General features: G+C 39.4%; 1 long non-coding RNA gene and 1 pseudogene across 2 annotated transcripts in view; one reads left to right on the forward strand and one right to left on the reverse strand.

Moving 5' to 3' along the window:
• Positions 1-27,009, forward strand: part of LOC126944990 (26S proteasome regulatory subunit 4-like) — a 1,186,326-nt pseudogene that overhangs the window by 754,803 nt on the left and 404,514 nt on the right. The gene's annotated exons all lie outside the window — the stretch shown is intronic.
• On the reverse strand, positions 21,508-25,896 carry LOC126944993 (uncharacterized). Its single transcript, XR_007722264.1, has 3 exons — positions 25,788-25,896; positions 22,085-22,239; positions 21,508-21,639 (listed from the first exon to the last, which is right to left on the reverse strand). It is a non-coding gene; the product is annotated as an uncharacterized LOC126944993 (long non-coding RNA).

Below are 27,009 nucleotides of genomic sequence, written 5' to 3' on the forward strand. Positions count from 1 at the left end.
CCCACTCGAGGGGCCAGGAAGCTGGCATGTTTATATGCCAACTCTCAAGACTCATTGATTGAGGTCTTCTTCTGGGTTAAATCCCTAGCACTTCTGGTCTGCTCTGCAGGGAAAATACAGCCTTCTGTAGACCCAGAAAAGATCTTCAGAGAGGCAAACGCTGGGAGTTGGAAGTTAGCTAGCAAATAGCTAGGGGCAGGTGATTCTCTGACAGTATCTGTGGTATCCTTTAGCTATGGCTGAAGACAAATGCTATTTCAATACTTCGGAGAGGAGCAGACCTAGTTTTTCACCTGGGTTCCACCACTTAAACACTTTGACCTTGAGTAAGTTATTTAATTTCTCTAAACCTCAGTTCCCTCCTCTACACAATGGAGGTGAAAAGAGTTCTGACTTCTCAGGGTTGCTGTGGACACACAATGAGGTCACTCACATGGAGCACAGAGCACTAGGCCTGACTCAAAAATACAGTGCCTTATGACTTTATGATCATTAACATCTTTACTTAAAGTGACGATCCAAGCGGAGACTTCAGAAGGAAATGCTGGTCTCTATGGGGTTTGGAGCAACTCAACACTCGCCAAACAATGTAGAGCTGTCAAAAGAATTCAAACTGCATGAGGCATCTACAAGCATTTTCTTCTTTTTCCTCCCCTAAAAGGTCAAACATATGCTTGGAGTGGGACATTTCCTTCAATCACTTTCAAAATAACAAGTTGTTGGAACATTTGTATTAACCTTGAAACTTGTCCAATCTGCTGAGAAATAAGAAGCTACACTGCTATGTATGATAATAAAGTCCCCAACAAACCTGGCCAACAAATGACACATGGACCCTCTCTTTGCACATAATTAAATGATTTTTTAAATGCCAAATGTGATCGGCACACAGAGCTTGTCCTCCCAAGGGGGAGTGTTCATATGGCAAACTGCCACAAGAGGATGGACTGCTTTGCTTTAATGAAGAGGTAACCGCAACAATGTTTTCCTCATTAGCCATGAGTCAGGTGTGGACCATCATGTGGGAGTGTGATGGGTCCAAGAGCTAAAGGCCCAAAGGGGCCAAGTGCAGTGGCTCATGCCTGTAATTGCAACATTTTGCGGGGACGAGGCAGGAGGATCCCTTGAGTCTAGGAGTTTGAGAACAGCCAAGGCAAACAAACAAAAAAAAACAAAATTAAATCAGGCGTGGTGGTGTGTGCCTATGATCCCAGCTACTGGGGAGGCCAAGGTGGGAGGGCGCTTGAGCCTGGGAGGTCAAGGCTACAGTGAGCTACGATTGCACCACGGCACTCCAGCCTGGGTGACAGAGTGTGATCCTGTCTCGAAAAATTAAAAAATAAAAGATAAAGACACAGAAAGACCACCTGCAGGGAGACATTTCATTGGCGAAGACCTTATGTTCTCAATTAATCAGGTGTGAGAAGTTGGTTGTCTTGGACTTGGTCCCCTGGGAACAGATTTGTATGTTGAAGGCTGGTAGGGGAGTGTTCCTAGACGACATTCTTGTAAGGAAGTAGGGAAGACAACATCAGGCAAAGGGGGAAACCGATCTCCAATATGGCTACAACTAGTGCCTCTGTCAATCTTATGGGGAGTTCTGGAGCTGAGATGGTCCTTCAGGGGTGTCCCACATTGTGGCAAGGCAGTATCAACCAATATCTTTTTAAATTTGTTTTTTAATATGTTGTCATTACATTTTGCCAAAGTAGGAGAATAGAATGTACTTTATTTAACAGCTTTTAGCTACATTATAACTTGCAGACATCCAGAAACAGGCTATGTGTGCCTCTACCTGTCATCCTGCCCTGGGACCTACAAATGTTGGAGGAAGTGTCAAGGAAGGTGCCCAATCTCAGAAGCTTTGAATTCACATGTGTGATTACCTGTGTGGAGTTAGCAAAAGCAAGGAAAGAAAGTTCTGCCATTTTCTGACTACGTGATTTTTGTCTGCCAAAAGTGGGCACTGTTTTTATGACCCTCTTTCTCAGACACAGAAACGGAGGATCAAAGTGCTTTATTCTCTTGTTCAAACCATGCAGCTATTGGTAAGTGGTAGAGCCAGGACTGAATTTAGACAAACTGATCCTGGCGCCTGTACACTGAATGACTCTGTGTCCAAGGCTGAGCAGGAATTTGGTCAATTCTGAAGATGCTTGCACTGGGTCTACCTCTCTACTTTCTGAAATTCTGTTAAATTTTAAGGCGCAAACATCACCTCCTCCATGAAGCCTTTTCTGATTTTCTTCAGCCATATTATTTTCCTCCACTTTGCTTGTCTTTCTCAGACATAAGCTTATGTACCCTGACTAGTATTAAAATTACCTTATGTGTATCTCATCTCCCTCCAGGACTTGCATATAATTTCCTTGATGTCAGTGAACCTGCCATATTCCCACATCTGTGTCACTTTATATTAGTTTTTTCTTGCACCATGACAAATTCTCACAATTTTATCAGTTTAAAACAACACAGAATGAGAGAAAACATTTGCAAACTACTCATCTAACAGGAGACACATATCTGGAATATACAAGGAACCCAAACAACAGAAAAAAATAATTTCATTAAAAATAGGCAAAGGACATGAGTAGATATTTCTCAAAAGACATACAAATGGCCAACAGATACATGAAAATAGTTCTCAACATCACTAATCATCAGGGAAATGCAAGTTAAAACCACAATGAGATATCCTCTTACCCCAGTTAGAATGGCTATTACTAAAAAGACAAAAAATAACAGATGTTAGTAAGGATGTGGAGAAAAGGAAATTCCACTTGGTTAACGAGAATGTAAATTAGTACAACCTTTATGGAAAACAGTATGGAGATTTCTCAAGAAAGTAAAAATAGAACTATTACACAATCCAGCAAGCTCACTACTAGGTATGTATCCAAAGGAAAAGAAATCAATCTATCAAAGGGATGCATGCACTTCCTTTTTTATTCACAATAACAAAAATATCATCCATCAACAGATGAATGGACAAACAAAATATGGTAGACGCATACAATGGAATACTATGTGGCCATAAAAATGAATGCAACCCCTCGTTTGAAGGAACTTGGATGGAATGGGGAGATATTATGTTAAGTGAAATAAGCCAGGTACAGAAAGACAAATATTGCATGTTTTCACTCATATATGGCAGCTAAAAACATTGATTGTGTGGAGATAAAGATTGTGTGGTGATAGAGGGTGAAATGATAGATACGAGACCATGAAAGAGGTTGGTTAATGAATACAAACATACAATTAGACAGAGGGAATAAGTTATAACGTTTGGTAGCATTGTAGGGTGAATATAGTTAACAACAATGTATTGCATTTTTCAAAATAGCTAGAAGAGGAGACTTGAATGTATCCAACACATAGAAATGATAAATATTTGAGTGATAGATACCTCAAATACCCTAAATAGAATTACACATTCTTTGCATGTAACAAAATTTCACATGTACCCCGTACATATGTACAAATATAATATATCAGAAATAAGTAAAGGGTAAATCTAAATAATAAAAATAAAAGGTAAAAAAATAATAAAACAACACAAAGTTATTATCTCATAGTTTCTATGGGTCAGAAGTCTGGGCTCAGAGTCCTCTTCCAAATTCGCTAGCTGGCTGAATTCATTTCCTTGCATTTGTGGGCCTAAGGTTCCCAAGTTCCTGCTAGTTGTTGGCCAGGAACTGCTCTCAGCTCCTAGAGTCTGCCCACAGTTCCTTGCCACATGGCTCCCATAAGCAGTTCACAGCACGGATGTTTGCTTTATTCCCAGAGAGCTGGAGTGCAGCTCTTTGACTTTCTTTTCTGCAACCTGCTGAAGAAAATTTGATTTTAAAGCATTCACTTGGTTAGGTCAGGCCCCCAGGAAAATCTCCCTTTTGCCATAAAATTTGTGATATAGTTATATTCACAGGTTCAACAGGGATTTTACAAGGATGAGGGCCCTTGGGGATCTTATAATTCTCCTACCATACTATCTACCACCTGAAATGTATCCTGTGAAAGTTGGCAAAGTAGTGAGTGATTCCTCATTTAATTTTCCTGGTTGATTGCACATGACATGGAAGCAAAGTGGCATATAAGCAAAGAATAACCCAGGAACCCTGCATTCTTTCAGTCCTGGAGATAAAAGAAGGAACTTACCTCAAAGGGGGCAGATGTGATTTTGGTCACTCTTACACTTCGAATTCAATGTTTCCACCAAGTAAGTACACAGCTGAGGGGATGCAATATGATTTTTAAGTGTTGCATAGGCATGATAATGAATAATTTTGAAGCACAGGGTGAAAAATTTATTCCCTTCTAAAATCTTTCCCTGTGCCTCATATTACATTGAGAATAAAGTCTCAGTTTGGTGCCACTATTTCTTTTAACAGCTCCTACATTTGGGAATCTCCCTTCTAACCAAGAGAAGGATGGCTCAGGCTCAGAGACTTAAAGAGACAACATTAACAAGGTAGCACTGAATGGCGTTTTTGTTTATATTGTGCCCATTTTTAGCTTTTTAAAAATTATGGCCATGATACCAGCTGTTACTTATAGTACTGGTAAAGGTGCTGGTAAAGTATTTGCTTATTAAACTTTTAATTAAAGAAAGAAGTCAACATTAATTTAAATACAATTTTTATGTAAATAATAGTATGGGTGGTTTATGGATATGGCAAAAGTCATTGATGTCAGATGTGAATGATGGAAGTTGGGAAAGGATGCTCTAATCCAGGGATAACACTGGCTGCAGTACCTGTGCTGGGGCTAAACCTGCAGGTGAGAGTTAAAGAGAGGCTCGATTGCTAGCACTTGGGAAAAGAGTGGGATGAGGCCTTATGAATAGCCTGGGAACTTGGAGCCTGGCTTCTTCTCTTAGCTCAGCCTGTTACCAGCTGTGTGACTTTGTGCAGGTTTGAGCATTCACTTTCCTGTCTGTACTTGTAGGGTCCTCATTGAGAAATAAGGAGTTTGGATCTCACGGTCTCCAGTGTTCCTTTGAACCATGACGTTTTATGATTCTGTGAATGAGGCAGGCCATAATAGTCATTTTGACCCAACTTTAATATGTTGTTACAAAAAAAAAAAAAAAAACCCTCTTCATAGCCGATCATGTAAAGCAGAGTTTTTCAACCTCTGCACTATGGACATTGGGGGCTCAATAATTATTTGTTGTGGGAGCTGTCCTGTATATTGTAGGATGTTTAGCAGCAACCGTGGACTCCACTTGCACATAACAGTAGCAGCCCACCCACGGTGGCAACCAAAAATGCCTCCAGATATTGCCAAATATCTCCTAGTGGGCAAAATTGCCCTGGTTGGAGATCACCGGTTTAGTGAAAACTCGCGTGTTGTTGTGTGGTATCTGTTCCATTGGTTCTAATGCTACTCAAACCACCAGCAGTTCTTTTAGTCTGCCAGTTGCCTTTGATGTGGCAACAGAAGACACTAGGCCACTAGGTTTATCAATTGATTCATTGATTAATTCACTCATGAATCATTTATTTTGCATGTACATATTGAACACCAGGTGTACAATGGCAAACAAGAACTTGCAAGAACCCACAGCTGGCCACTATTGATTTATGCATCATTTCTTGAAAAACATATTAATCTATTACTTGTGTGCCTATTGTACATCTAACACATATTTCTTGCATTTCTAGTTTTTATCAAGCACTGAGATGAAATACTGACACAATAAACAGAACACACATGCTACCTGCCTATAAGAAGATTCCAGTGTGCAAGGCATTCTGCTAGACATTGGTTGGCACTCGACTATAGTGAAAAAATATGAATATGATGGATTGAACACTACTTCAAGTAGGCTTCAACGCAGCGAGGACAATCAGGTGCACATCTAATTGAGTCTTTAGGAAGACAAGAAATGGAGAGATTCCTTCTAGGGAGGAGAGAACTCTGCATACTCTGGCTGGTGAGAGTAACGGACATTTATGAATGCATTTGAACTAATTAATTAAACACAACATTTGTAAAGTGTTACTATATACCCCTTTGAGAGACAAAAAAACTTCTTCAGAAGGTTAAAGAAGTTGTCTAAGTTTATCTAGCGGAACGCAGTAAATGAAGGGAGGGGTAGGGGAAGGAATTGAAATCCAGGCCTATCTATCAGGCACCAAAGCCCCATGAATGTGTTTACATTGACAGCCAGATACTAAAGGATGTGGGGAAATTTCTCAGAGAAAAACAGATAGAAGTTATAGAGCTGTGAGGAAGCAACATCAGTAACTAAACATCTACAGACAATCATCACTCAGAAGGCTGCGTAAGAGTAAACGTATGACTCTTCCTGGTTTCAGGAGTCTAGGCTTTCCAAAAAATCCAGTCCAGTGGGAAAGACATGACGTGGCTGAGATGGATGGAATATGAGGTGGCCGCAGCAGAAAAGTTGAGCATAATTTGAAAGAAGGAAAATTTGCGGCCAAATTCAAGGTGAGCTGCATGGGACTTAGTATTCTCTTGCTTTAGTTGTTTTAGATCTTTGAAACTCTCTTTATGAAACCTATTAAAGTAAACTTTTTCTCATTCTTACTTTTTTAGTCTTGGTTTTTTCCCAAAATTTACTTGGAAAAGAAATCCAAATCTCAAAGACTTTGCCCATTACCGGAGAAAGAAATCTCTGCAAGCTCTTTACTAGTCTTACTACTGAGTGAACTGTCTTACCACAGAGGTCATTTTACACATTTGGCTGAGGAGCAGGGGAATGTCTTCAGTACATGCTGTACATAAGTAACGCATGTGTTTCCACGACACGATTTTATGTCTATTTGCAGCCCTTCCCCAGTGATTTGTGATTTTTTTCATAAATAATACAAAATCTGAGAGCAAATGAAGTAATTTTTACCTTGTTCCATCAAAGGATTTCTGTTGAAGTTAGTCCTACTCTTTTTTATTTTGCTAATGGTCTTTAACTATCTTGAGAGACTAGTTATGTCTAGCCACAAATGCCATAATGCCAAAAAGAAATTACCCAAGAATCCTATTGCAGTGTGGATCTTTAAAATGTAATCAGGTAGAACATTTGGAAGAGATGGTATAGCTGCATTGTTACAAATTGTCAACTTTTCAATCTTTGAGAATTGAACCTTTGGAAAACTCACTGTACTTACTTTGATGGGCTCCAAAGAACAATAACTACCAACGCTGATGTGGATTTCTTTTGGAAAAAAGGAAAACAATTAATCAAAATGGGTGTGTCTGTGTGTCTACTAGATTATAGGCTCAATGAGGTCAGGGAGAGGGACTTTAGTATCTCTCATAGCACCTGGCACAGTGACTTGTATTATGGAGTGCTGGTGCTGCCTGGGTACCTGTATTTAAGAGGTGCAGTGATTTTCCAACCAGTTGCGAAACATTTGGTAGTTTGAAATTAGCCATAGTAGGAATATTTACTTCGTAGAAGTTGACAAACACTACCAATCAGGGTTTTTGTGTGTGAGTGTGTGTGTGTGTATGCGTTTGTATGTGCACTTGGTTTGTTTTGTTTTGAGAGCTGGTTTACCAACACACTGAAGCATATAATCCAGTACCCAGGAACTGTTTGCTCATTTACAATTTAGAAGCCTCCATTTTGGGGAAATAACAACAATGAAATCCTAAACTAATGGTCAATTTAGTTAGAATTTTTTTCTTTGTTGCCTGGAACTCACTCTGGACCTCACTTCTCCCTCAATAAATTCGTTTCATAGTATGTGTGAAGAGACTAGGATAGAGAATTATCACAATTTTCCAAACATAAAAAATACTTGTCATATAGTGTATGTCTATGCAAAGAAAGCATTTCCAACTTTACTGTATATTGTACTCTGTTCACACTGTCTTTCCTCTTCAGAATTAATACTATGATACATCCCTCATTGTAATTAATACTCTGATTCTATTTTGGAACTCAACAGTGCACAAATCACTTTCCCAGGAACCAAAGGATGCTTAGCATGACTAAGAACTAGTTTATGCTGTTTGATATTCCTTATCTGGCAGGAAGAAGAGAAGATAGCATTTGAGAGAATCTGGGTATGGCCACTCTATCTTATTACTGTGATGTGTGGAGTCAATATCCATAGGAAGTGATAGGTCAGAGCCAGGGTCACCTCTTAGAGCTAGAACAAAAAGCCTGAGACAAGGGTGTAAAATTAAGTAAGGTATAGATCAGGGAGTGTCAATGCAAGAAGAGATTTGGTGGGGATGGTGGGGAGCTAGACCCAGTAATTCTAGAACTGAAGTCTGGGCAATGAGATAATTCCAGTATTGAGCTGTAGGCATGGGAATGGCAACTGTTCCAGTCCTGGTGACTGTGGGCATGGGCTTGTTGAGACCATGAAAAAGGACATTAGTAAAACCTATGACTGCAAGGGGCTTGCAGCTGGCTTGAAGAGCCATTAAATATGCAGGAAAATGGATCTTACAATGAATTCAAAAGAAGAAAGTGTTAAGTATGTGGCAAGGATTGAAATGCAGCACAGCTCTGGATTAATGACTTCAAGGATGAGGTAGGATTTTAAATGGTCTTCAAAAGATGGGTAGAAAGAGGCAGTAGGTGAAAATGGTTTGAGTAAGCACAAGTGAGGAAAATGTTTAATGTGATATTGGTAGATGAGGATGGTACCTGACTGACTGGAGTACAGGAATATTTACCATGGCTACATTTGGGTAGTTACGGTTTTTGTTAATAGGGTCACCAAAACATTGATTTTTATTAAGAATTAAAATACCATAACATTTTTAATGTTAAAAGAACATAAAAACATATACTTGAGAATGAAACCGGATTCAACAAAACTGTATTATCTAAAGTCCTTAAATGTGTGCACTTCATAGTGATCAACATTTTTTGTACACTTCACACATTTCTGAAGACTAAATTGGAGGATACCAAGATAAACCATACATGGTTTTGCCTTAAAAGGGTAGGGGAGACAGCTAATATATGGGTGATGACAACACAATGAAAATCATAAATGCTTTTAAGAGGAATATGGATAAAGTGCTGTAGACATTATTTTTAAAATTCTTTAAATTGTCACATAATTATTAGACATATTTATGGGGTATACAGTGATGTTGCAATACATATGATGTATAGTGATCAGATTAGGGAGATTAGCATATCCATAATCTCAAACATTTATCATATCTTTGTGCTGAGAACATTCGATATCCTCCTTCTAGCTACTTGAAGTTATGTATTATTGTTAACTCTGGTCATCTTACAGTGCTATTGGACACTGAAACATATTCCTCCTATCCAGTTGTAATTGTGTATCCTTCAATCAATCTCTCCTATCCCTCCTCTTCCCCTACTCTTCCAAGCCTCTAGTATCATCTATTCTTTTTTAGTTCTACAAGATCAACTTTTTTAAAGCTTCTATATATGAGTGAGAACATGCAATGTTCAACTTTCTGTTCCTAGCTCATTTCATTTAATGTAATGCCCTCTAGTTACATCTATGTTGCCACAAATGGCAAGCTTTTATTCCTATTTTATGGCTGAATAGTATTCCATTGTGTATATACACCACAGTTTTTTTTATCCATTCATCTGCTGAACACCAGATTGATTCTGTATTTTGGCTGCTGTGAATAGTGATGCATGAAATAAACATGGGGGTGCAGGTATCTCTTCTAAGTACTGATTTCCTTTCCTTTGGATGAATGCCCAGTAATGGAATTACTGGATCATATGGTAATTCTATCTGTAGATTTTTGAGGAACCTCCATACTATTCTTCATAGCCACTAAACTAATTTACATTCCTCCCAACAGTGTATAAGAGTTCCCTTTCTCTGCATTTTCTCCAGCACTTGTTATTTTTTGTCTTTTTGATAATAGCCATCCTAACTGGGGTGAAATGATACTTCACTGTGGTTTTGATTTGCATTTCCCTGATGATTAGTTATGTTGAGCATTTTTTTCATATATTTGTTGGACATTTGTATGTCTTCTTTGGGAAGTGCCTATTCAGATAATTTACCCATTTTTAAATTTTATTGTTTGTTTTTATACTGTTGAGATTTTGAGTTTCTTGTATATTCTGGCTATTAATATACATTCATCTATCTGGTCAGATGAATAGTTTGCAAATGTCTTCCCCCATTCTGTAGGTTGTCTTTTTACTCTGCTGATCGTTACATTTGCTGTGCAGACACTTTTTGGTTTGATATAATCTTATTTGTTTATTTTTGCTTTTCTTCGGTGGGCTTTTGAGGTCTTAGTCATAATTTTTTCCCCAGACCATGTCCTGAAGCATTTTCCTCATGGTTTCTTCTAGTAGTTTTATGCTTTTGGGTCTTAGGCTTAAGTATTTGATCCATTTTAAATTGATTTTCGTATAGGGTGAAAGGTAGAGGTCTAGTTTCATTCTTCCGCGTGTAAATATCTAGTTTTTCCAGCACCATTTATTGAAGAGTATCCTTTCTTCAGCATATGTTCTTGGTGCCTTTGTCAAGAAATCAGTGGGCTGTAGATAGGTGAATTAATTTTGGGGTTCTCTATTCTGTTCCATTGGTATAAGTTACTGTTTTTATGCTAGTATCATGCTGTTTTGGTTACTACAGCTTTGTAGTAATTTTGAAGTCTAGTAGTGTGATGACTCCAGCTTTTTTGGATTGCCTTGGCTATTTGGGATCTTTTCTGGTTCTATACAAATTTTAGAATTTTTTTCTACTTCTCTGAAGAATGTCATTGGTATTTTGATAGGGCTTTCATTGAATCTGTAGATTGCTTTGGGTAGTATGATCATTTTAACAATATTAATTCTCCAGTCCATGTTTTTCCATTTGTTTGTATCCTTTTCAATTTCTTTCACCAGTGTTTTGTAGTTCCACTTGTAAAGGTCTTTCACCTCCTTGGTTAAATTTATTCCTATATATTTTATTATTTTTGTAGCTATTATAAATCAGATTAACTTCTTGATATCTTTTTCAGCTAGTTCATTGTTTGTGTATACAAATGCTACTGATTTTTGTATGTTGATTTTGTACCTGGCAATTTAACTGAATTCATTTATCAGTTCTAAAATTTTTTGGTACAGTCTTTAGTTTTTCTTTATACATAAGATGATGTCATCTACAATCAAGGAAAATTTGACTTCTCCTTTCCAATTTGGATGCCCTTTATTTCTTTCTTTTGCCCAATTGCCCTGGCTAGAACTTCCAGTACTATGTTGAATAGAAGTGGCATTCTTGTCTTGTTCCAGTTTTTAGAGAACTTTTAACTTTTCCCCATTCAATATGATGTTAGCTGTGGGTTTGTCATATATGGTCTTTATTATGTTGAAGCACTTTACTTCTATACCTGATTCATTGGGAATTTTTATCACAAAGGATGTCGAATTTTATCAAAAGCTTTTTCTGCATGTATTGAGATGCATATGGGTTTTATCCTTCATTTTATTTATGTAACGTAAGATGTTTATTATATGTTCAGCCATGCCTGCATTCCTATGATATTCCACTCAATCTTGAACTATTATCTTTTTGATGAGTTGACAGATTTAGTTTGCTAGTGTTGAAGATTTCTAGGTCTATGTTCATTAGGGATGTTGATGTTTAGTTTTCTATTTTGTTGTGGGCTTGTCTGGTTTTGGTATTGGGTATGCTAGCCCAGTGAAATGGTTGGAAAGTATTCCTTCCACTTAAGTTTTCTGAAATATTTTGAGAAGATTGGTATTAATTTTTCCTTAAAGTTTCAGTAGAATTTAGTGGCAAAACCATTGGTTCTGGACTTTAATTTTTTGGGAGACTTTTTATTACTTATTCAATCTCATGACTTGTTATTGGTCAGCTCAGGTTTTCTATTTCTTCTTGATTCAATCTTGGTAGGTTGTATGTGTCTAGGAAATTTATCCATTTCTTCTAGGTTTTCAAATTTATTGGCATATAGTTCATCATTGTTGTCTACATAATACTTTGTATTTCTGTGTTATCCATTGTGACATCTTCTTTTTCATTTTTTGTTTCATTTATTTAGCTCTTCTCTTCTTATCTTTTCCAAAAACCATTTTTTGTGTGTTTTTGATTTTTTGTATTTTTTTTAGTTTCAATGTCATTTATTTATCTCCTGATCTTTATTATTTCTTTACTCCTACTAGTTTTTGGTTTAATTTTTCTTGCTTCTCTAGTTCCTTGAGATGTATCATTAGATTGTTTATTAGAAATTTTCTAGGTTTTTTTTTTTTATGTAGGCATTTGTTACTATAAACTTGCCTCTTAATGCTGCTTTTGCTGAGTCCCATAGGTTTTTCTATGTTATGTTTCTATTTTCATTTGTTTCTAGAAATTTTTTAATTGTATTTTTAATTTATTCCTCCACCCACTAGTCATTCAGAAGTACGTTGTTTAATGTTCAAGTATTTTTAGTTATATATATTCCTCTTGTTATTTATTTCTAGTTTTATTACATTCTGGTTTGAGAAGACACTTGATATAATTTTGATTTTGAAAAAATTTTTGAGACTTGTTTTGTGTCCTAACATATGGCCAATTCTGGAGAATGTTCTATGTGCTAATGAAAATAATGTGTATTCTGCAACTGTTGGGTGAAATTTTCTATAAATATCTGTTAGGTACATTTGGTCGATAGTACAGTGTAAATTCAATGTTTCTTTGTTGATTTCTGTCTAGATGATCTGTTCAAAGCTGAGAATAGGATGCTTTGTTGAATAGGATGCTAAAGTCTTCAGCTATTATTGTATTAGGGTCTGTATCTGCCTTTAGATCTAGTAATATTTGCTTTATATATCTGGGTGCTCCAATGTTAGATGCATATATATTTAAATTTGTTATAGTCTCTTGTCAAATCAATCCCATTATTATTATATAATGTCCTTCTTTGTTCATTTTTACAGATTTTGACTTAAAGTCTGTTTTGTATGATATAGATATAGTTACTCCTGCTTGCTTTTGGTTTTCATGTGCATGACATAATTGTTCCATCTCTTTACTTTCAGCCTGTCTGTGTCTTTACAGACTAGGTGAGTTTCTGATAGGCAGCATATAGTTAGGTCTTGTTTATTTGTCCATTCAGCCAGTCTACATATTTTAAATGAGAAATTTAATTCATTTACATTTAGGGTTATCACTGATAGGTGAAGATATATTCTTGTCATTCTATTCATTTTTTCCTGGTTGTTTTGTATATCCTTTGTTCCTTATTTCCCCCCTTATTTTTTATTTTTATAATGGGGTGGGGATTTTGTAGTGAAAAGATTTGATTCCTGTCTCTTTCTCCTTTGTATATGGGATCTATCAGGGAGTTTTATAGTTTTACATTCTCTCATGATGATGGTTATCATCTTTTCACTTCCAGATGTAAGACTCTTCTGAAAATTTCTAAGAAGGCCAATTTAATGGTGATAAATTTCATTTTTTTTTATTGTGAAAGATTTTATTTCTCTTCAGTTTCTAGAGGACAGCTTTGCTGGCTATAATATTCTTGGTTGGTAGTTTTTTTATTTCCTCCTTCAGTACTTTAAAGATATCATTACCTTCTCTCCTGGCCTGTAAGGTTTCTGCTGAGAAATCTGCTATTAGTCTAATGGAGATTCCCTCATATATGACTTGATACTTTTCTCTTGCTGCTTTGAGAATTCTTTGTCTTTGACTTTTTTTTTTTTTTTTTTTTTTTTTGAGACAGGGTCTCACTTTGTCACCCGGGCTGGAGTGCAGTGGTGCTATCTCAGGTCACTGCAACTTTGACCTCCTGGGCTCAAGCAATCTTCCCACCTCAGTCTCTCAAGTATCTGGGACTACAGGCATGCCCCACCATGCCCAGATAATTTTTTGTGCTTTTTTGTAGAGACAGGGTTTTGCCATGTTGCCCAGGCTGGTCTCAGACTCCTGAGCTCAAGCAATCTGCCTGCCTTGGCCTCCCAAAGTGCTAGGATTACAGGCATGAGCCACCACACCTGGCTGTCTTTGACTTTTGACAATTTGACTATAATGTGCCTCAGAAAGAACCTGGTTTGGTTCAATCTATTCAGAGTTCTGTGAGAATCCTCAACCTGGATATCCATCTCTCTCCCCAAACCTGGGAAGTTTTAAGCTAATATTTCCTTAAATATATTTTCTATCCCTTTTCCCTTCTCTTTTCCTTCTGCAACACCCATAATGTGAATATTTGCTTGCTTAATGGTATGCCATACATCCTATATGTTTTCTTTCTTTATTCTTTGTTAAGTATTCTTTTTTCCTTTTTTTTTTTTTTAATCTGACTCTGTTATTTCAAAGACCTGTCTTCAAGTTTAGAACTTTTTTCTTCTGCTTGGTCTAGCTGTTGTTGAAGCTCTCAATTTTATATTTTATTTCATTATTTGAATTCTTCAGCTCTAAGGGTTCTGTTTGACTCTTTTTAAAAATAATATTTATCTCTTTATTGAATATCTCATTCAAATCATGAATTGTTTTCCTTATTTTGTTGAATTGACTAGTTGTATTATATATAAACTTGTATCTCACTAAATTTTCTTAAGATTATTATTTTGAATTCTTTTTCTGGCATTTTATATATTTCCTCATGATTGGGGAATTATACTGGGGAATTATTGTGCTCCTTTGGAGGTGTCATTTTTCTTTGTTTTTTCATGTTTGATGTGCTGCTACCTTGGTTACTGTGCATCTGGTGTAAAATTACCTCTTTCAATTTATGGAGTAGGTTTCATAGGGAAATACTTATTTGTATAAATGGGTCTTGTGGTATCAGTTTGGTGAGGTGTGTCAGCTTTGGTTCCAGGTGGATGCAGTAATGTAGTCTTCATGTTGTTTCTTCAGCTGCAATTCATGCTACTGACATTTGCAAGTGTCTTAGTGGCCTAGGCTGAGAGAATTTGTGGCAATGATGGTGTGGGTTCATGAGGGTTAGGCTTGCCAGGCTATTTCTCAGGTTGGAGGTGCATGTGTATACACAGTGGGTTGGCCAACTTGGAGCTGGGGTTGGGGAGCTGGAGTTATTATTCTGAACAGAAGCATGCATGTGCACGTGGTTGCTCAGCAGGCCTGGGGGCATGCCTGCCAGGAGGGGCCCTTGGGGCTGTTTCTCAGGCCTGGGACATGGGCACGCACCTGCTCAGTTGTATGTTTCTTAGGCTTGAGACATGGGCACACAGCTGCTCAGCTGCTCAGGGCTGTGTTTGGCAGGGTGGGCTAAGGGGTTGTTTCTCAGGCCCAGAACATCAGCTGTCATGGGTACATGTCTTCTGGGGGTGGTCCATGGGGCTCTTTCTCAGACCTCAGACGGGGCTGCATAACTGCTTGGCTGACATGAGATGTGTCTGCTGGGGTGGCCCATGGGGATGCTCAATCCTGGGACATGAGTGCAAAGCTGCTCAGCCTGACTTGGGGGCTGTGCCTGCTAGGGGTGGCCCACAGGGCTGTTTTTCTGGCATGGGACATGGGCTCACAGCTGCTCAGCCAGTGTGGGGCTGGCCCATTGGGGGCAGCCTGTGAGGACTGTTTGTCAGTCTGAGGATGCAGGCACACGGCTGCTTGGCTGGCCTGGGACAAGTCTGCCAGGAGCCGCCCACATAGCTGGTTCTTTGCTGCTTGCAGTTGGGCAGGCCAGGGGCATATCTGCAAGGAGTGGGACACCACAGAGCTATTTCCAAGGTCCTGGACATGGGAACATAGCTGTTCTACTGGTCTGGGAGCCTGCTGGTGGCTTGAAGGCTTGGGGGCCTCTCTAGCTTGAGAGAGGACATATAGCAGTTTGGCCCACTCAAGCGCAGGTTAGGCCTGGCACTGTCAGACTGTTCCTCTAGCTGGAACTGAGAGTGTCTGAAGTTGGTTTTCCTGTGGTGCGGGACCAGAGCCACAGCCAATCCTGGGCCCAGGCTCTGTGCTACGGGGCTTGTGGTGTTCAGCCACCAGTGTGGATTTGGCCGAATAAAGATGAAACCCCAGCACTGGAGAGGTAAAGTGGCTATTGTCCCCCAGAGGAGGGCACACTCCAGAGTGGGCTCTGGTCTCAAGAGAGTGATGTGCGGCAGGAGCTTGGCTCACAGAAGGTGGGTCGGGAGTGGGGAGTGTGCGCACCTTGCGCTCCTAATCTGGGACAATGCAGCCGCAACAATTCGTGGCAGTTCTTCAGACCGGGCTGAGGGCTTGTGAGGACTGTGGGATTCTCCTGTATTAAGGACTGTAGTGTTTGCAGTGGCAATGGGGGCTGGTAGAGTTCTTCTGCTTACCTTTTCCCTGCCATGGGAAGTCACTCCTGACTCTGGGCAGTTCCAATCCAGGTGGGAAAGATGGGTCTGCAGAAGCTGGGTGTCTTCACACTGCCCTCCTAGACTTCTAATCACCAAAGGGAGCTCTCTACTCCCCCACCCACTGCACTCCAATGCTCTCCCTTTGACAGTCCAGTCAAATCATATCTGTTTATTTGTTGCTTTGGTCTTTCTTTTGGTGAGCACCAGGCATCTTTAGTCAGTCATCTTGCTGACATCATTCTCAGTTATGCACTGTAGACATCATAAGAAGGAAGAGATTATCTGTGACCAGCAGGAATCAGAGATGTTTCATGGAGAAGAAGAATTTGTAACATTTATTCAGCTTAAAAGTCATCTCCAAAGAGAGGCTTTCCTCTGCCACCTTAGAATCTAAAGTAGGTCTTTTCTACCAAAACATGGCAAAAGTTTTTGCCATGGGGAAAAATCCAAAAAGAATGCAACATTAAGGGTCTTCCATGACCAAGAGCTGTGTCTGGAGGTTACCACCACCATTCTATATCCATACATATTGGTTGGTTTTATTGCATTAATCCATTCATTAAATATTTTCTGAAAGCTTTGTGCCAGATGCAGCTCCAGGAGCTGGGGATAAAAGTGATTAACAAAACAATGTCCAGGCACTCATGGAATGTATGTTCTGTGAGAAGACAGACATCAATCAAATAACCGTATGAATACACAGTGTCAAACTGACAATTACTACAAGGAAAAGGAGCTATGAGAACATGGAGCTGTGATATCTGGCCAGGACTAGGGGCCCAGGAAGCCTTTGCAGATAACTAACCACAGTAAAAGAATGAGTAGGACTTTATGTAGCAGTAAAAGACAGTGGGCAGAAGTTTTAGGCAGAGAGAACAACAAACACAAAAGCGGTGAAATTAGAAAGTCAGTGTGGTCAGTGCACAAGGAATGCGAGAGTGTGGGATCTACAAAAAACACACATCTGGCACCATATTTGGTGTAAGATTGAATGCTTTCGACCTAACATCAGGACTAAGACAAAGATCTCTGTTCTTGCCTTTTCTATTCAACATTACACTGGTTCTAGCAAGAACAAGTGAGTAAGAAAAATAAATAAAAGGCATCATATTTGGAAATGAAAAAGTAAAGATACCTTCATTTGCAGATGACATTATATTCAACATAGAAATTCTAAGGAATCCACAAAAAACTTTTAGAAATAATGCACAAATTCAGGGAGATTGAAAGACATAAAATGAAGATATGAAAATCAGTTTTGATTTTCTAGCAATGAACAATCTGAAAGTGAAATTAAGAAAACAATTCAATTTATAATGGCATCAAAATAATAAAATACTTAAGAAAAAATTAAACAAAAATATAAGAATTGTACATGGGAAACTACAAAGTGTTATCAAAAGAAATTTAAAGACATCTAAATAGATGGAAAGATATCCCATGTTTATGAATTGGACTATTTAATGTTGTTAAGGATGGCAACACTCCCCCAATGTGATCCATAGATTCAATGCAATCTCACCAATATTCCAGCTGCCTATTTTGCAGAAATTGACAAGCTGATTTTAAAATTCATATGGAAATTCAAGGGGCCCAGAATAGCCAAAACGAGCTTGAAAAAGAAAGAGTACGTTGGAGGACTCACGATTCCACATTTCAAAACTTACTGCCAAGCTTCAGTAATCACAGCAGTGTAGTACTATCATAAGGATAAACATGTAGGTGAGTGGAATAGCATTAAGAGTCTAACAACAAATTCTTATATTATGGTCAGTTACCTTTTAATAATCTTTTCCAAAAAATGGTGCTAAATTAAAAATGGATGAATGATATTAATAGATATTTCCCCAAAAAAGGTACAAAAATGGTCAAAAAGCCCATGAAAAGATGCTAAACAGCATTTTTGACTAGGAAAATGCAAATCAAAAGTGGTATCTCATATGTCATTCACATTCATTAGGATGGCTAAAATTTAAAAGTCAGACAATAACAAATATTGGTAAGAATGTAGAGAAATCAGATTTTCTGGTGATGGGATTGTAAAATGGTGCAGCTGCAGTGGATAATGGTTTGGAAATTCTTCAAAAAGTTAAAAATAGAGTTACCATGTGATCTAGCAACTTTATTCTTAGGTATTTAACCAAGAGAAATGAAAGTATGTGTCCACACAAAAACTTATACATAAATATTCATAACAGCCTTATTCAAAACAGACAAAAAGTAGAAACAGCCCAAATGCTCATCAACTGAATGAATAGATTAAGCAAATGTGTGTGGCCATACAATAGAATATTATTTGCAATAAACAGGAAGGAAGTACTGATACATTCTAGAGCATTAATAATCCTTGAACCATTATATAACTGAAAGAAGCCAGACACGTATTATATGCTTTCATTTATAGGAAATATCTAGTACAGGCAAATTAATACAGACAAAAGTAGATTAGTGATTGTCATGGGATGGAGGGAAGGGAGGAATAAACAGTAACTGCTAATAGGTATAGAGTTTCTTTCTGGGGTAATGAAAATACTCTAGAATTAGACGGTGGCGTTGGCTTCACAACTCTGTGAACATACTAAAAACGCCGAGTTGTGCTTCAAATTGTGAAATTTTTGGTTGTGAATAGTAGAGGGAAGCAGATAATGAAGAGTTTATTAGTGGGTACAAATATACGGTTTGATAAAAGAAAGACCTAGTGTTAGATCAACAGGGTGACTATTGTTAACAATAATCTATTGTACATTTAAAAATAGCTAGAAGAGAATGATTTGAATGTTTCTAGCATAAAGAAAAGACAAGTATTTAATGTGATATCCCAAGTATACTGAGCTGAGCTTTACAAATTATATAAATGTATTACATTATTATGTATACCTCAAAATTATGTACATCTATCAGGCATCAATAAAAAACAAATAAATACATTTACAAAATGGCAGTAGAAAGCCAGTCTAATGTAATAGTCCTGGTAAGAGATGATGGTGGCATGGAAATAGGGTGACTGTGAAAATAAAGAGAAATGAGACATATGATGGAAAGCTAATCACAGGAATTTCTACTCACTGTCACACCACCCTGTACCAACCTAGCCTAAGCCCCAGCTGTGGTGAGTGGATCTAGAATTGATGGTGGAGTGGATTTTATTCTGGCAGGCTTTTTTCTCCAGCAGGTAACTGAGCAGATCATGATATGAAGCTGATACGAAGCTGAAGTTAAGCAGTCTCGGTGACATCGAAGGTTGATGCACAGCACAGTTGCTTTATTTAAGGTAATTTGGACATTGATTCAACACCAGTAAGGCCAGGGTTTTATTAGTATCCCCCTCCAACTCTCCGCTAAAATATGTCCCTCCCTCCTTCATGTCCTTATTTCACTCAACTTGACTTGACTGAACAGCTAATGGTGTTCACTGACTGAGGCTGTGCTTCTCTTCAAGCAGTGAGCGTGGTACAAACATTGTGTCATTTAATCTCATAATAGCTCATCAGTTCAGTATCATTATTATCTCAATTTTATAGATGAGTACACAGAAAATCAGAGGTTTAGCTAACATGCTCAAGATCTCCTAACCAGTTAAGTGGTGACGTTAGAATTTTTACCCAAGTCTGTTTGCTAAATGTATGCTCTTCATCATTACATCTACATAGGACCAGCTACATAACTTGTAGCACCCAGTGCAAAATGAAAATGTAAATCCACTTGTTAAGACATTATGAAGAATTTCAAGGGGATATCATAGCACTAAACAGAGTTGGGACCTTCTGAGGTCCCTGTGTGACTGCATAGATTGTACACCTCTGAAGCCAGCCCTGCTTCCATATTTTCCAGTTTACCTAATGATAAGAATTACCTTGGGAGGGTGCATTGATTTTACAGATTTCTATGTCTTTCTCCAGGATAATCCAATAGAGGGGATTGGGGTGGAGCTCTGGAATCCCTTCCTTTTCTTCTTTTTATTAGAAATAGAGTCTTGCTATGCCACCTAGACTGGAGTGCGTAGCACAATCGTGGCTCACTGCAGACTTGAACTCCTGGGCTCAAGCAATCTTCCCATCTTACTTAGCCTTCCAAATAGCTGAGACTGCAGGTCTGGCTAATTAATTTTTTTTTTTTTTTTTTTTGTAGAGATGAGGGGGTTCTCGTTCTCGCTATGTTGCACAGGCTGGTCTTGAACACTTGGCCTCAAGTGATCCTCCTACCTTGGCCTCCCAAAGTGCTAGGATTACAAGCGTGAACCACCACCCCTGCCCAGGAATCTGTGCTTTTAACAGGTGTCTTCAGTAATTCTTATTGCAAGCAAATTGGGGAAATTGCAATATGCCGTACATCCTGGCTGTTTTGGAGGACTTGTTTCATGCATAGCACTGTGCTAGGCACTGTATGTGTGTGTGTGTGTGGTGGGCAGGGGGGAGATGGTGGTGTTGTCAGGGAATTCAAATGTATACATTATGTGGGACAAGCATTTTCCAAATTTGCCCTCTCTGACACCTCCAAAACCAGGAATGGGGCTCCTTTATTCCCCTGCGATTGGAACTGCTTGAATTTTAAAGCACTGCACAATTTATTCAGAGGAAGTCTTTCAAGAAGGAGTGGGAGCTAGGCCACAGGATTCTAATCTTGAATATTCAGGGAAAGCAGCATGTCCTATTCAACACGGCTGATCAATAATGAGTGCATTCACACTCTAAATGTGTGCATTATGTACAGATACAAAATATACAATGCCCCCAAAACGGGGAAAGACATTTCTGATTGAATTTTTTTGTTTGGGTTTATAAAAATAACTTGTGGTGCATCAATTACTCTCCATTTCCATGGATACAGGCAATACTTTATTATGTAACTCTACAGCTGTGCCGGTTTTTAATATAAAACCCAGATTTTTTCATCTATTTCTCTTTCATAGTTACTGAACTGAGATAATAACATCTTTTACCTATGAATGTATTCAATTCCCCTTTTTTTTCAGCATCCTGCAAACTATTATTGATTAGAATTTCATTTTGTGGCTTTTGTAATAAAATCTGCAGTAAATGTTACCATTGCAGGCAGTGGAAGGGCGGAGTGGGGGAAGGTCATTCTTTATGTATATTGTGTGTAAATATGTATGTATAAAAAATGCCGTTTGTGTGTGCACATTCTTCCAAGTCTAACAAGTGAACGCCTGGGCATTGTACTGACTTCCAATTTGCTCTAGGGCAGTTTTCAAATGGCTGTTTACAAAATGTTGAGAAAATATTCCTCTACACTTTTTTTTAAAGACCCCATCACCCATTTTTTTGTGAACAGAACTTTATTTCTGCAGTTCCACAATTTGCAATTCAGTGCCATTGTTTTCACCGTCCTGGTGATGCTCAAAGTTGATTGATATTTTGTTCTTTCCGGGTCTCCCTGCACAGAAATGGCTTCCCATCATCCTAGTGGGGATTGGAGCAGAGAGTGAGGGGGAAAGGAAAGAAATGACGTGGGATGAAAATCTGAGACAGGCCTAAAAGGGGCAGATTAGGGAAATGGAGCTGGAGGGGATTTGAGGGGCTATAGAAAGGGATTCTGCCTCTGCAAATTATCAACTATTAGGAATTCTTCTGCTAGCAATTCAAATCCTTTGTGTAAACAGGGTTAATCTCCAGGCCTAGAATGAGCCTGAAGGCTCCAAAAACTCCCTGGAATTTTATGAAAAATAACTGCACGTATGTGTGTCTGTGCACTTTTGTAGGTAGATTTGAAGGTGATGACCTAGCTTACAACAATTCTCAGAGAGGTCATTCCCCCTTTTGATGACAAAGCCAGCAAAGACGTGGGGGCATAGCTAAGCCAGTCATCACCATCCTGATCACAGTGCTTGACCTGAGGGATGAGCACCTGACTCCAGCGGGGCCAGTTAGAGTCCTTCCCTGGGACATTTCCAACTCCACTTGGAGGAAAGAACATGCTTCCCACTCTAGTTGATGGTGTGAGGATTCAGCCATGCCTCTATGCCATGTGGAAAAGCACATCTGTAATAGGAGGGAAGTAAGCTGTCAATCAGAAAAAAGCAGAGATGAGAATGAGCGCCAGGGAGAGAGAACATAAGAGATTGCTGACAGCACTCCACTGATTGGGTTACCCCTTGGACCAGCTCCACCCATGCCCTTTCTAAATTTGCATATTTGATTCACTAAACAGCCCTTTTTGGCAAAAGCTAATTCCACTTGGTACCTATCACCACAGCCAACAGAATCTTGATAAAACATAATCCACAGCTTTTATCAGATTTGTGTGACCGCCAGATGGGGTGAAAACAGCCATGTAAGACCTCCTCTCCCAGTAGTTATCTTAAATTGTCACAGCCTCTGGGAGGGATGGCTCAGAAAGTGGTAAACCCTGGTATGATTGGGAAGGAGTTGATTAGGTACTTTCTCCATTGATAAAAGATCCTAGGAATGAAAGTGGGGGCCTCCAGTGATCCACTTACTTCACAATTTTGCATGGAATAATCCCTGGGTTGATAGTGCTGACTTTGAGTAGGCACTTATTAAGGACCACTACATGCACAGTTACTGTCAGATGGAAAAGACTGAGGCTATGACCCATGCCTACAACTTATATGAGGTTGACGCTCAGAGAATATTTTCCAGGTATGTTGCAAGTAGGAGTGTGAGATGAGGTACAGCAAAGAGTTCATGTGTGAAGGAGGAGGTGGAGCAACTAGCAAAGCCACCAGAATTATTGCTGGAATATTAATTAAATTATTTAATTGATTAATTCAAGAGCTCATCATGGAATAGGATGGTAATAGAACATCATGAAATGCTCAGCATTGGGTCTTTCCCCATATTTGTGTGGTCTTCCTTCTCAGGAGGCATCAAATGCACAGGAATTCTGCTTCAGTGACTTTTCTTTTTAGGGGGCCTCCATGTCTCAGTCTTTCCTGTCTATCGAATGGTCATAATCATTTCAGTCCCACCTACTTCACTGAGGTGTCATGAGGACCTAATGAGATCTTTAAATGTTGTTCAAATGCCCCAAGTAGCTACATCTATATCTGAACTAGTGTGTCTTGGCTCTGGGAGAGAGACATTCCCATATAGAAGTCCATGCGTCCTTTCTACCTGTGGGAGACATCATCAGTCGATCTTAGCACTCTTTTCTGCCTCAACTTGCTTGAGCTCAACCTCTCCGGCTCAACTTTAGAGTCTTTTTCAACACAACACTCCATGCAGCCTCTGCCACTGATAAGAGCTGGCATGTAAAATGCTATTGGCAGGTCCCTGATCTAGGTTCTCAAATGACCGGTATTAGGGTGGCAGGTTGGGGACGAATTTTCTAACTAATTATGGAGGAAGGATGAAGATATCATGATGTGTGTGAAAAGAACCAAATGGCGTGACTGTTAGGCAAACATAAACAGGAATTTAGGAGTTAGGAGAAGGGCTTGCCATTTTAGTTATTTAAACATCTATGTTATCACTAAAAACAGAAAAGAGGAGTGTTAGCTAAAATCAGCCTAATTACTTCTCCCCAGGCACCCTAGGCTGTGATCCTAGAACTGAACAGTCTGATGAGTCAATACAGGGCACACAGTAGGTAAGTCATTATTACTTTTTGCTCCTGGGGATATAAGACAGTGATGTAAGAATAACCTGATGAACAGGGAACAGACACAAATTAGCAAATTTACTTAAAAGTAAGGTTCGAGTAGTAGAAGATGAGAGCATTTGCATTCTTATTGGTATGTTTATCCAGAAGTGAGCAACCACATGCAAAACGATAATTCATCTACCACTGATTAAAAGACACAAGTGGCCTCTGGGCAGGGACTAGAAGCTTTAGCCAAACATAATTCAGAGACCCACAGCTGCTGCATTGCCTCGGTCTCTCCCCATATAGCCAGCGCCTTCTCAGAATACTGTGGACAGAACTAATTTCCTGATTTCCACAGTGACTGATAGGCCACTGAAGACTCCCTCTAAGGCTTGTCTCAATCTTAGGGATGCTTACCCCCAGGGGTCACACCCCTACTAGGGCTATGGTCAACTGAGTCAGGGCTGGATTTCTCACCCACCCTGGGCCAATCGGATTTTCTTTCCCCACATTCAGTATTAAATGACTGAATCTCTATCAGGTGTCACTAGACTTAGCAGGTCATTTAGATGTGAGGGATAACAGTCCAAGCTTGCAGGTGGAGCAGAGATGCTTTTCTGAACAAAGGGGTTGGGGAGAGAGTTGGCTGTGCTTTCTCAAGATAAAGCCCCTTTAATTTCATCTAGCTTAATTGGGCTTCTGTTCTCTGCAAGCAAACTTGCCTTGAACCAAACTGCTTCCCCAAATTTGGAATGTGCACCCCTGGGGTGCACATTACTGATATTTAGGCAGCAGGAGAGATGATTTTTACACGGTGCATAGCTGCAGCCTTTTAAAACGTTATCATCGATATCCATTCTGAGAAAGAAATTCCCTTTCAGTCCTTTTGATTATCTCAGTTTGGTGCTTGTCTTTAACACCTAAGACTTGCTAATTTCCTATTTCAACAACGAGAGGATAGGGCTTAGGTTAAGAGCCTTCAGCAATCAACATTATCTTGCTAGACTTGAATAATATTATTTTGCATTTATTTTTAGGTTGTCTTTTTTATGGTAGTTATCTTACATTTTTCATTTCCCTCATTCTGACCCACAGAATCCATGAGAGATATTAAAATGATCATTGTTGTTTAAAGCCACTACGTTTAGGGTGGTTTGTTATATGGCAATAGAGAATGGGAACAAAATCCATACCAGATAATTAAATAGAAGGGAATTAATACAGAGAATCAGTTTTTAAAAAGTTGTGTTACCGGAAAGGGGTCCCAATCCCGACTCCAACTGAGGGTTGTTGGATCTCAGGTGAGAAAGAATTTGGGGCGAGTCCATAGAGTAAAGTGAAAGCAAGTTTATTTAAAAAAGTAAAGGAATAAAAGAATGGCTACTCCATAGGCACAGCAGCAGACTGAGATGCTAGTTGGCCATTTTTATGGTTATTTCTTGATGATATGTCAAACAAAGGGTGGATTATTCATGAGTTTTCTGGGAAAGGGATGGGCACTTCCCAGAACTGAGGGTTCTTCCCCTTTTTAGACCATACAGGGTAACTTCCTGATGTTGCCATGGCAGTGTAAACTGTCATGGCTGGTGGGAGTGTCTTTAACATGCTAATGCATTATAATTAATGTGTAATGAGCATTAATGATGACCAGAGGTCAGTCTCATTGCCATCTTGGTTTCGGTGGGTTTTGAACGGCTTCTTTTCTGCAAACTATTTGATCAGAAAGGTCTTTATGATTTCTATTTTATGCCAACCTCCTGTTTCATTCTGTGACTTAGAATGTGTAACCTCCTGGGAATGCAGCCCGGTAGATCTTAGCTTTATTTTACCCAGCCCCTATTTAAGATGGACTTGCTCTAGTTGGAACACCTTGGACAATTAGAAGAGTGCAAAGAGCAAACAGGAGATGGTGAGTAGCAATGGCAAGGAGGCATTACCGCTCATAGGCCTGGAGGGACAAAGAGAGCAGGAGGTGTTACAAGTGTCCAGGAACCAGAGTCACCTGTGAGAGCTGGAGTCATGGTAGGGACTGCCTGGTGGGAGCTGGAATTCAAGAGGTGATGTAGCCACTGCCAAAGAGAGATAGGGGCATATCAATAGTTTAGCTCTACCCCTTGTCCCACTCTTTAACGTCCTGTTGGGGCTCCTACCAAAAGCCTGTCGCTATGGAGCCTGGGCATCATAATTGACAGGAGCCAGTTCCCTGGGATACAGAAGAGGGCAAGGCCAGGGCGGGCAAGGGATTGAAGAGCAAATGAGGCAAGTGACCAACCAGTACACAGGATCACGTGACACAAAGCAAGGCAAAGCACTTCCCAGAATGACTGTGACCAGAATGGCTGGGCACAGAATTGAGGATATGAAAGGCCTGTGGGGTTTCATAAATTGCCCTTCAGCCAGTTCAGATGGCACCTGCTCAATAGCCATGCCTGATTCCTGGAGATCGGACTTAATTCTTTCCACACAATGCTACTGTTCTAGTAACAATCAGGGCTCTTTTCAGTTGCAAGTGGCCCACTTTTTAAAAATATCCAAGGTAAAAAGGCTTCAGGCAGAGATGGAAGCAGATGTTCAACGATGTCATCAGGTAACTGTATTTGTCCATCTTTTAACTCTGCTCTCCTGTATTGTTTTTATTTTCAAACAAAAGCTCCTCATGTAGGAACAACACACCTACCAGAAACTCCAAGTTTGCATCCATTGACTGCATAACCCCGGTGAAAACTCAACGCCTGTTCCATAGGAACTTCAATAGTTCCAGCCAAAGTGCTGGAGTTGAGTTTCATTGTCCTGGCTTGGGTCAAGTGTCCATGCCTGAGCTGACCACTAGGGCCAGGAGAGTGGAGATGTTCTGATTGTTCAGACCTGGAACATGTGCCCAGCTCTGCAGCCAGAGCATGAAGTAGGGTGGTGTAGGAGTCAGCCTCATCTGAGTGGAAAGGCATTTCATCTAAAGAAAGTAAGGTTTTGTTTCCAGAAGAGGGGATGTTGGGCAGGTACAAATAATAGACATCTTCCCTAATCCCTTCAGCACTTCTGTTACCAGCCATGCTCAAGTTTCCCTTTGGTCTTGACTGGTCAAACTGGTCAAACTAGTTCTGACGACACACATCTCCATATCCCCACAATGTCTGACATGGTGCCAGGGACATAGTAAGTGCTCAGTAAACATTTGTGGAATTGAATTGGGTGCAAGTGATTGGAGTCTGCATTCATTTCTCGGG

This window comes from Macaca thibetana, chromosome 20 (genome assembly GCF_024542745.1).
Source record: "Macaca thibetana thibetana isolate TM-01 chromosome 20, ASM2454274v1, whole genome shotgun sequence".
NCBI lineage: Eukaryota > Metazoa > Chordata > Mammalia > Primates > Cercopithecidae > Macaca > Macaca thibetana.